The sequence below is a fragment of the Oncorhynchus tshawytscha genome, linkage group LG22, assembly GCF_018296145.1.
Source record: "Oncorhynchus tshawytscha isolate Ot180627B linkage group LG22, Otsh_v2.0, whole genome shotgun sequence".
Taxonomy (NCBI): domain Eukaryota; kingdom Metazoa; phylum Chordata; class Actinopteri; order Salmoniformes; family Salmonidae; genus Oncorhynchus; species Oncorhynchus tshawytscha.
In genome coordinates this window covers 19,330,870-19,341,760 of record NC_056450.1, presented here as the reverse complement: position 1 = coordinate 19,341,760, position 10,891 = coordinate 19,330,870, and the positions used below count along the sequence as shown (strand labels likewise).

The 10,891-nt window shown below is 40.8% G+C and overlaps 1 pseudogene; it reads left to right on the top strand.

The window, feature by feature from the left end:
* The first annotated feature begins 1,195 nt into the window (after positions 1-1,195).
* On the top strand, positions 1,196-1,777 carry LOC112221541 (annotated as a pseudogene).
* The last annotated feature ends 9,114 nt before the right edge of the window (positions 1,778-10,891 follow it).

Genomic DNA, 10,891 nt, shown 5'->3' with positions numbered 1-10,891 from the left:
TTCACATATTTCTTGACACATTAGATTTTGGTATTGAAGCTTCTTAAACATTTTTTTTGTTATTTTACCAACTTGCTCACTCATTTTCTCCAAAATGTTTGCAGACTACTCACCATGTGGTCATGCTGGAGAGGGGTGCAATCCCATCACCTGGTGATATTTGTAGGGGTGTGGCTTAAGGCACATTCATTCTACAGTCTTTTAATGTGTGTGTTTTGGTATCGACATCAAAAGGTGGGACAGCATTTTTTTGAGAAAGATGTTTAAAAGTAAATAAAATCACTAATTAGATCAGTTTCTTCCAATGTAATAATATAACAACTCTAGATGTTCTTTTGAAATAATAGTGTTAAAAATCACAAAAATCATGAATTGCTTTATTTTCAATCATGAAGTTTTGGAGGGTTTGGGACAGCCACCTCTCAATAGAAATAGGTGTATAAACATTGAGTTGTACTATGTACTTGTACATTGTACAATATTCAGTTAACAATATGTTTGTTATTGCCTTGGGCTGAATTACAGATATAATGATGTAAAAAAAAAAATCCTAAATTTGAAGACTTAACTGTTTTTATAAATGTGTAACCTGCAATTTGCAAAACTTCTGTAGAATCCCCCATACACGTGTGTTTTTTGTTTGTTTTTAGGCCATGTGGTGTGCCAGGAAGGACTGTAAACAAACAACAGCAGTTTTCAACAAACCAATTCCAGTCGTATGCACGGAACAAGCAGTATACGGAAAACATGCCCTCCCAATATTGCCTCTGAATACAATGCTAACCCCAAAAGTTCTCAGCAAACATTGAAAACAGCCGACACAAAGGAGTCAGGTGCCAGTGCTAGCAGTCAGCAAGCACAAACATGCAAATACAGGCCACTGAGGAGAGTAGCATCTGTGTCTCTTCAACTTCAGAGATGGACTCTGGTGCAGAACCTAACAATTTGCTCCCGCCTATCATAAAGTCAGCGGTGAAGCAGAGGCAGGTCAAAAGAGGGCTGTCGTAAACTATAGAGGACAGACAATGGCACTGCCCACTCTGTTAACACTTAGATAGTTAACACATAGATACTAGGTCACTGTTGGAAGTGAAGAGACAGAGAGAGAGACAAAAATAACATACATCATCCAAGCAGGCACTCCTGGGACTTCGCTAATTGCTTTCTCCGGGACATGAGTTTCAATAGGCGCTGACCCGACCTGACCACCCTGGCTGCCGGGTTTGTCTTCTTCCCAGGCCTGTTCATGCTCTCCAAGAAATGCCTCAAATACATCCCTGCACTAAGGTGGAGCAAAGGGGATGTGGTCAGTGTCAACCGGGTTGGTGTTCTCCGTTCAGGCGATCATGGCCTCCTCAACTTGTTACATCACTGCCTCCTCCTGTGAAGACATCATCAAGGATCAGTATTGGCTGACCAGCACCTACATCCTCTTTGCCATGCCCTACTTTGTGTATGAAATCTATGCTATGGTCATGAGCTACTGGTACAAACAACGGGTCAAGGATCACAAAGCAGACAGCGGCGCCAAACGCCTGGGTGCGGCCCTGGCCTGCGACGCAAGTTCCTCATTGTGCTCCAGCACGTAGTCATGGTCACTGTGTGCTTCCCCATCTCTGTGTTCTGGCGACAGGGCAAGGGGGATTACTTTCAGGGCGTCATGTTACGGGCTGAACTCAGCACACCGTCGGTCTGTCTGGGAAAGATCCTTAACCACTACAAACAGCAACACACTCCCCTGGACAAAGTGAATGGGGCTACAATGCTGCAGTGTTAATTTTGGCACTCTGTTTTAGATTTAGTCTAGTCTTGAATATGATTAAGTCACATTTTTGTAATTTGAATAATCACTTAGTCTAGTTATTGTCAAAATGATGAAAACATTTTAGGCCATTTTAGTCAACTACACTGAACAAAAATATAAACACAACATGCAACAATTTCTAAGATTTTACTGAGTTACAGTACATATAAGGAAATGAGTCAATTGAAATAAATTCATTAGGCCCTAATCTATGGATTTCACGACTGGGAATACAGACATGCATCTTTTCATCACAGATATATACAAATGTATGTGGACACCGCTTCAAATCAAATGTTATTTGTCACATGCGCTGAATACAACAGGTGTAGACCTCACCGTGAAATGCTTACTTACGAGCGCTTAACCAACAATGCAGCTCAAGAAATAGAGTTAATAAATATTTAATAAATAAACTAAAGTTTTAAAAAAGTAACACAAGACATTTACATAACAATAACGAGGCTATATACAGATGATACCGGGACCGAGTCAATGTGCGGGGGTACAGGTTAGGGGGGGGGGACGACATTTGATTTGCTGTCTTCAGCAGTCTAATGGCTTGGGGGTAGAAGCTGTTCAGAAGTCTTTTGGACCTAGACTTGGCGCTCCGGTACCACTTGCCCTTGTGGTAGCAGACAGAACAGTCCATGACTAGGGTGCTGGAGTCTTTGGAAATTTTTAGGGCCTTCCTCTGACACTGCCTAGTATATAGGTCCTGGATGTTAGGAAGCTTGGCCCCAGTGATGTACTGGGCAGTACGCACTACCCTCTGTAGCGCCTTACGGTCAGATGCCGAGCAGTTGCCATACCAGGCGATGATGCAACCAGTCAGGTATGGCAACATACCATTCAGCTACACCCCATACCAACATTCAGCTACATCCGTTGCTGACAGGTATATAAAATCGAGCACACAGCCATGCAATCTCCATAGACAAATATTGGCAGTAGAATGGCCTTACTGAAGAGCTGAGTGACTTTCAATGTGGCACCGTCATAGGATGCCACCTTTACAACAAGTCAGTTCAATTTCTGTTTTTGTGCTGTTATTGTGAAATGTAAACGTCTATGAGCAACAACGGCTCAGTTGCGAAGTGGTAGGCCACACAAGCTCACAGAATGTGACTGCCGAGTGCTGAAGCGCATAGCTCGTAAAAATTGCAACACTTCCAATCTGCCTCCGGAAGCAACGTCAGAACAATAATTGTTCGTCGGAATCCTCATGAAATGTGTTCTTTCCATGGCCGAGCAGCCGCACACAAGCCTAAGATCACCTTGCACAATGTCAAGCGTCGGCTGGAATGGTGTAAGCTCACCGCCAGTGGAAACGCGTTCTCTGGAGTGATGAATCACGCTTCACCATCTGGCAGTCCAACGGATGAATCTGGGTTTGGTTTATCCGAATGGTCTGGGGCTGTTTTTCATGGTTCGGGCTAAACCTCTTATTCCAGTGAAGGGAAATCGTAACACTACAGCAAACAATGACAATTTTGTGCTTCTAACTTTTTGGCAACAGTTTGGGGAAGGCCCTTTGCTCTTTCAGCATGACAATACACCCGTGCACAAAGGTAGGTCTATACAGAAATGGTTTGTCGAGATTGGTATGGAAGAACTTCACTGGCCTGCACAGAGCCCTGACCTCAACCACATCAAACAACTTTGGGATGAATTGGGCGAGCCAGGCCTAATCGCCCAACATCAGTGGCCGACCTCACTAATGCTCTTGTGACTGAATGGAAGCAAGTCCTCCAGCAATGTTCCAACATCTAGTGGAAGAATGGAGGCTGTTACAGCAGCAAAACGGGGATCAACTCCATTTTAATGCCCATGATTTTGGATTGAGATGTTCGTCGAGCAGGTGTCCACATACTTTTAGGCATGTAGTATATCAATCAGAAAACCAGTAAGTATCTGGTGTAACTACCATTTGCCTCATGCAGTGTGACACATCTCCTTCGCATAGAGTTGATCAGGCTGTTGAGTGCTTCTACACCTGCATTGCTTGCTGTTTTGGGTTATAGGCTGGGTTTCTGTACAGCACTTTGATATATCAGCTGATGTAAGAAGGGCTATATAAATACATTTGATTTGATTTGATTTGATTGTGGCCTGTGGAATATTGTCCCTGGATATTGGGGGGAACTGGAAAACACTGTCGTACACGTTGCCAGAGCATCCCAAACATGCTCAATTGGTGACATGACTGGTGAGTATGCAGGCCATGGAGGAACTAGGACATTTTCAGCTTCCAAGACTTGTGTACAGATCCTTGCGACATGGGGCTGTGCATTAGGAGCTAAAACCAGGAATTTGAAGATTTAATAACCCCAGAATGGGTACACAGTCCCTGGACACGACAGAAGTGAATATGAAAAAGGTCCAGGGTACCAAATTACGTTTCATGCTGACACGTTTTCGGACCAGAACATGTTTTTAACCTTTATTTAATAAAAGTACAGTACTTTTCTATGGAGCAATTGTTGTGCCTTAGTTCCGCATTCTAGGAAATGTTAAATGTATCAATATCATGTTTGTATAATCCCCTACGAAGCAAGCATACTAAAGGAGTTTATGAACTAAACAAACATCAAAAGTACATTCCTACTCAGCTTGTGGGTCATTTCCAGAATATGAACCAGTTTGATTTCTGGAATACCGTTACGGACCAATGAAAAACATTTTTAAAAAAACATCCTTAATGAAGGCCATATAGTCTTTGTGTCCTCTTGTTAAGTCATTGATTTATTGGTGACAGACGGCTTGTATGCGTAATAGATGAAGTGTGGCGGACCACTCGGACTAACAAAGAACCATTCATGTCTTGGGTTGGAGTTCAACTGAGTTCTTAACGGTTCCACAGGGCATGAGCAGTGATCTAAGAGGGCTGAGTCGTCAAAAAGTAAAAAAGAAAAAAAAAACCTGACCAGAGCTGAGATGGTGATGGTAGCCAAGTACAGACTCTCTCTCTGAAGACTTTTCCCTCACTTATTCATGCGCACATGCACCACACACATGCACATGCGCACACACAGTCCAGAAGCTACACTACCACAACAACGTGACACCTCAAATGTTGGCAAAGCCTACTTTTGCTAATCTTTTCTTGTCCGAGTGAGGGTCTGTAAATCAAGAGGACTCGATGTGTTCTGAAAGATGAGACGTTGAGGATTATAAGAAATACCTCTGATGCCATACAAGAAAACCACAAACCCGTGATACAAAAATGGGCACTTCACCTTTCCATATTATAAAACTCATGTCATTTATAGTTTCGACGACTATGATCGCTATGTTTAATGTACAGTTACAAGGATGACATGGCATCATACCCTGGGTTGTCCTGAACAGAATGATCCTGTTTGCCATATTGTGAAGGAAATTAGCCACAGAACTGACTCCATCCATGACTCCATCCTATGCGCATCAAAATGACCTTTGGTTTCTCTGATGTGCCTTGTGAAAGCCTAAGACCATACTTTATAACTTAGATAGTCATGTTGGCAATAGAATACACTTTCAAATGATGCCCACTTGACACAGATTGCGATTTATAGTGGACCAGTTTTGGATTGGTCCATTATATTTATGGCCAAACACACCAAGACAATCATGAAGAGGGCACAACAACGCCTATTCGCCCCTTAGGAGACTGAAAATATCTGGCATGGGTCCTCAGATCGTAAAAAAGTTCTACAGTTGCACTGTCAAGAGCATCCTGACTGGTTGCATCACTGCCTGGTAGGGCAACTGCCTGGCCTTCGACCGCAAGGTGCTACAGAGGGTAGTGTGTGCTGCCCAGTACATCACTGGGGCCAAGCTTCTTGCCATCCAGGACCTCTATACCAGGCGGTGTCAGAGGAAGGCCCTAAAAATTGCTAAAGACTCCAGCCACCCAAGTCTAGGTCCAAAAGGCTTCTGAACAGCTTCTACCCCCAAGCCATAACAGATAATCAAATGGCTGCCCAGACTATTTGCATTGACCCCCTCCTTTTTCTTTACGATGCTACTTCTCACTGTTTATTACCTATTATCTGTTATCTGGATGACTTATGTACTGGGTTTGACCAGGCCACAGATAGCAACAGAGATGTATTTATCTTGGGTGATTTTAATATAAATTGGAAGGATCACAATAATTTGAATAGAACAAAATTGATGAGATATGCCAAGAACTGTGGTTTAAAACAAATAGTTAATAATACTACTAGATTTTCAATCAAGTTGGGTCATCGTTCAGACACATGCATTGATCTGATTTTCTACAATATACATGTACCATTGCAATGCTTAAAAGCCAGATCAATGCCAGTGGGCTGGACAGACCATAATATTGTGACCATAACCATGAACACCAAGGTTCCAAAGAAACCCCCTAGGATTGTGGTCAAAAGACATTTTAAAACATTTAAACATGAGCCTTTCTAAATGATTTGGCTGCTGAACCCTGATTTATCTAGAGGATGATTTAAATCACGCTATAGAATGTTTTATTGATTTGCTCACTGAGGTAATGGACCATCATGCCCCTATAAGAAAGAGTACAGTTGGTGCCCGTCCATCTTCATGGATTGATGATGAACTGGGTGAGGCTTTTTCTCAAAGAAATATGGCAAAAGTCTTAGCAGCCAAGTCAAAATTAGAAATTGATTAACAGAATTATAGAACATTACGTAATTATGCAGTTAAATTGAATCGAATGGAAAAAAAGTTATTTTACAACGATGCGTTTATTGATTGTAAAAATGATTCTAAAAAGGTATGGAACACAGTTAAGGGCTTACTTGGTACATCTATCTCATCATGCCCATCTAGTGTGGAGGTTGACGGGAGAATAATAACAAAACCAGTTGATATTGCCAATCAATTTGCAGATTTTTTTATAAAGAAAATTAAATTACTGAGCAACAATGTAAACATACATTCTTCCAAACAAGCTATTGTCCAATGGATTAATGATCATATTATGAGCAACAAGATCTGCTCTTTTAGTCTGCAAACGGTGTCAGTGGAGGAGGTGTTAAACCTATTGAAGTCATTACCTGATGGTAAATCTACAGGTTATGGTCTTATGGACAATTTTTTGATTTGCTGTGCTGCTCCCCAGATTGCAATTCCACTGAAATATATATGTAATGTATGTCAATGGAAAAGGGGATGTTTGCAAATGTATGGAAGCATGCGAAACTGTGTCCTATTCCGAAAGACAGCATAGAACCCATTACTCCTGCCAATAGTCAACCAATTAGTCTACTCCCTACACTCAGTAAGATATTGGAGGGTATTGTGAGTAGACAAATATGGGAGTACATGGAAAATAATGATCTGATTACAGCCAATCAGCATGCTTATCGTAAAAACCATTCAACTACCACTGCATTGGTTGACATGACTGACCAATGGCTCAATGCTATGGATAATGGCAAGTTTGTGGGTGTACTATTTTTAGATTTCAGTGCATCATTTGATTTAGTGGATCATGAAATAATTTTGATCAAATTAATGCATTATGGTTTTAAGGAGGTAGCATTGAATTGGGTACAGTCATATCTAACTGACAGGAAACAGTCCACCTATATCAATGGTTCATTTTCTTCCCCTCGTGTTCAACTGTGGAATACCGCAGGGCAGCTGCCTTGGGCCACTTCTTTATTTAATATATACCAACGATCTTCCCTGTGCCTTAGCTGAAACTCAAGCTACTATATTTGCAGATGATACTACAATTTATGCAGCAAGACAATCGGTTAAACAGGTACAGCAAGCTTTACAAAGAGATTTGGAGAATATCAGGGAGTGGGTTTGCCAAAAACAACTTGTTTTAAACATCAAGAAAACCAAAGTTATGTTGGTCTGTTCAACTACGGAAAGGCCAAAACAGCATGGGATACAATTAAGTATGGGAGGAGTACAAATTGAAGAAGTGGCAGAAACCAAACTATTGGGAGTGCAACTAGACAACTGCTTATCATGGTCGTCTCAAATAACTAATCTATGTAAAAAAAAATATTAAAACAGCATGCATAATCAGAAGGATAGCTAAATATTTACCAGGAAAAATTATTCAGCAAATAACACAAGCATTAATTGAGAGTCAGGTGAACTAATGTTCTGTGGTCTGGGGAAATGCATCATTAAAAGAAGTTAGGAGGCTGCAGAATGCACAGAACAAAGCAGCAAGGATTGTTTTAAGGTGGAGATATGATTCTTCTGTTGCAGTCATGCGCAGTGTTCTTGGTTGGTCATCAGTCGACAGGATAATTGAAAAAAACATATTTATTTTATTTCATAATATACATCATTTAAAACGGCCAAGTTCTATTCACAACGGTATTCAGTTGGTAAGAGACAGACATTCCGTAAATACTAGGAATAGATTGTCCGCCATCTATACGTTATCCGGACAGAAAAGAGAAATAGGCAAAAGAACATTTCGATTTAGAGCAATAAAGAAATGGAATAAATTAACTGAGCAAACTAGAAACCTTTCAATATGTAAATGTAAACATTATTTTTAAAACAATTTAAATATAATACATAGAAATGTTGTGGGACTATAGTAGATGAAGAATCAATATTTTTTAGATGGAGTATTTATTGGGTCATTGTGTTAGTATATTATGTATGTTTGTAATAGTGTGTTATATGTGAAAATATGTTCGTATTATAAATTGCATTTTAATGTTTTAAGACTCTTGGAAGATTAGTCCAAATGGGGACTAAAAGAGATCCAAATCAAATCAAATTATCTATGCATAGTCACTTTACCCCTACCGACATGTACATATTACCTCGACTAACCTGTACCCCCGCATATTGACTCGGTGCCGGTAACCCCTGTGTATAGGGGGTCGTTATTGTTATTTTATTGTTGCTTTGTTATTTCTTACTTTAGTTTATTTAGTAAATAAATACATTTACTAAAGTAAAATTTACTTTAGTAAATATTTTTTCTTAACTCTTATTTTTCTTAAAACTGCATTGTTGGTTAAGGGCTTGTAAGTAAGCATTTCATGTTGAATTTGGTTCATGTGACAAATAACATTTGATTTGATTGTGTAAACAACAACAGTCATTTTGTTATGTTGGGGATGCAGGGCTGTGTTCAAAACAAAAATAACAGCTAGGAGAGTCATAAAAGTGCATTAAAATTACTTAGGTACTGAGCACACTTTGGAGAGGTGTGTGGCCATTTGGAGACACCAGTTAGACCTCTCACTCAAACCTTTGTCATTGTTTGGTCTTATGTTGCACCCAGAGACATTATATATACACTGAACAAAACTATAAACGCAACATGTAATGTGTTGGTCCCTTCCATATTTCATGAGCTGAAAGATCCCAGTTTGCCCCAAACATAATGCTTTGTATTCAGGACATACAGAGTTAATTTCTTTGTCACAATTTCACTCTGTCATTTAGGTTAGTATTGTGGAGTAACTACAATGTTGTTGATCCATGCTCAGTTTCCTCCTATCACAGCTATTTGACTTTGTAACTGCTTTAAAATCCCCATTGGCCTCATTGTGAAATTCCTAAGCTTTTTTTTCACTCTGTGTCAAAGGAGTTACAGTAGGAAGGACACCTGTACCTTTGTATTGACTGGGTGTGTTCATACACCATCCAAAGTGTAATTAATAACCCCCCCATGCTCAAAAGAATATTCAATGTCTGTTTTTTTATTTTTTTATCTACCAATAGGTGCCCTTCGTGGCAAGGCATTGGAAAACATCCGTGGTCTTTGTCGATCTGTGCTTGAAATTCACTGCTGGATTGAGGGACCTTACAGCTAATTGTATGTGTGGGGTAAAGATATGGGGTAGTCATCATTCTTCTTATTGTACACAGAGTTAGTCCATGCAATGTATTGTCTGACTTGTTAAGCAAATTTTTACTCCTGAATTTATTTAGGCATGCCATAACAAAGAGGTTGAATACTTACTGACTCAAGACATTTCAGCTTTCCATTTGTAATACATTGTTAAACATTTCTAAAAACATAATTCCACTTTGACATTACTAGAACTTCCGGCCCCGACAGAGATGGCCGCCTCGCTTCGCGTTCCTAGGAAACTATGCAGTTTTTTGTTTTTTTACGTGTTATTTCTTACACTAGTACCCCAGGTCATCTTAGGTTTCATTACATACAGTCGAGAAGAACTACTGAATATAAGATCAGCGTCAACTCACCATCAGTACGACCAAGAATATGTTTTTCGCGATGCGGATCCTGTGTTCTGCCTTACAACCAGTGCCACGGTATGGTTCCCATGCAGCGACCCAAAAAACGACTCAGAAAAAGAGGGAAACGAAGCGGTCTTCTGGTCAGACTCCGGAGACGGGCACATCGTGCACCACTCCCTAGCATTCTTCTTGCCAATGTCCAGTCTCTTGACAACAAGGTTGATGAAATCCGAGCAAGGGTAGCATTCCAGAGGGACATCAGAGACTGTAACGTTCTCTGCTTCACGGAAACATGGCTAACTGGAGAGACGCAATCCGAAGCGGTGCAGCCAGCGGGTTTCTCCACGCATCGCGCCGACAGAAACGAACATCTTTCTGGTAAGAAGAGGGGCGGGGGCGTATGCCTTATGGCCAACGTGACATGGTGTGATGAAAGAAACATACAGGAACTCAAATCCTTCTGTTCACCTGATTTAGAATTCCTCACAATCAAATGTAGACCGCATTATCTACCAAGAGAATTCTCTTCGATTATAATCACAGCCGTATATATCCCCCCCAAGCAGACACATCGATGGCTCTGAACAAACTTTATTTAACTCTCTGCAAACTGGAAACGATTTATCCGGAGGCTGCATTCATTGTAGCTGGGGATTTTAACAAGGTTAATCTGAAAACAAGACTCCCTAAATTTGATCAGCATATCGATTGCGCAACCAGGGGTGGAAAGACCCTGGATCATTGTTACTCTAACTTCCGCGACGCATATAAGGCCCTGCCCCGCCCCCTTTCGGAAAAGCTGACCACGACTCCATTTTGTTGATCCCTGCCTACAGACAGAAACTAAAACAAGAAGCTCCCACGCTGAGGTCTGTCCAACGCTGGTCCGACCAAGCTGACTCC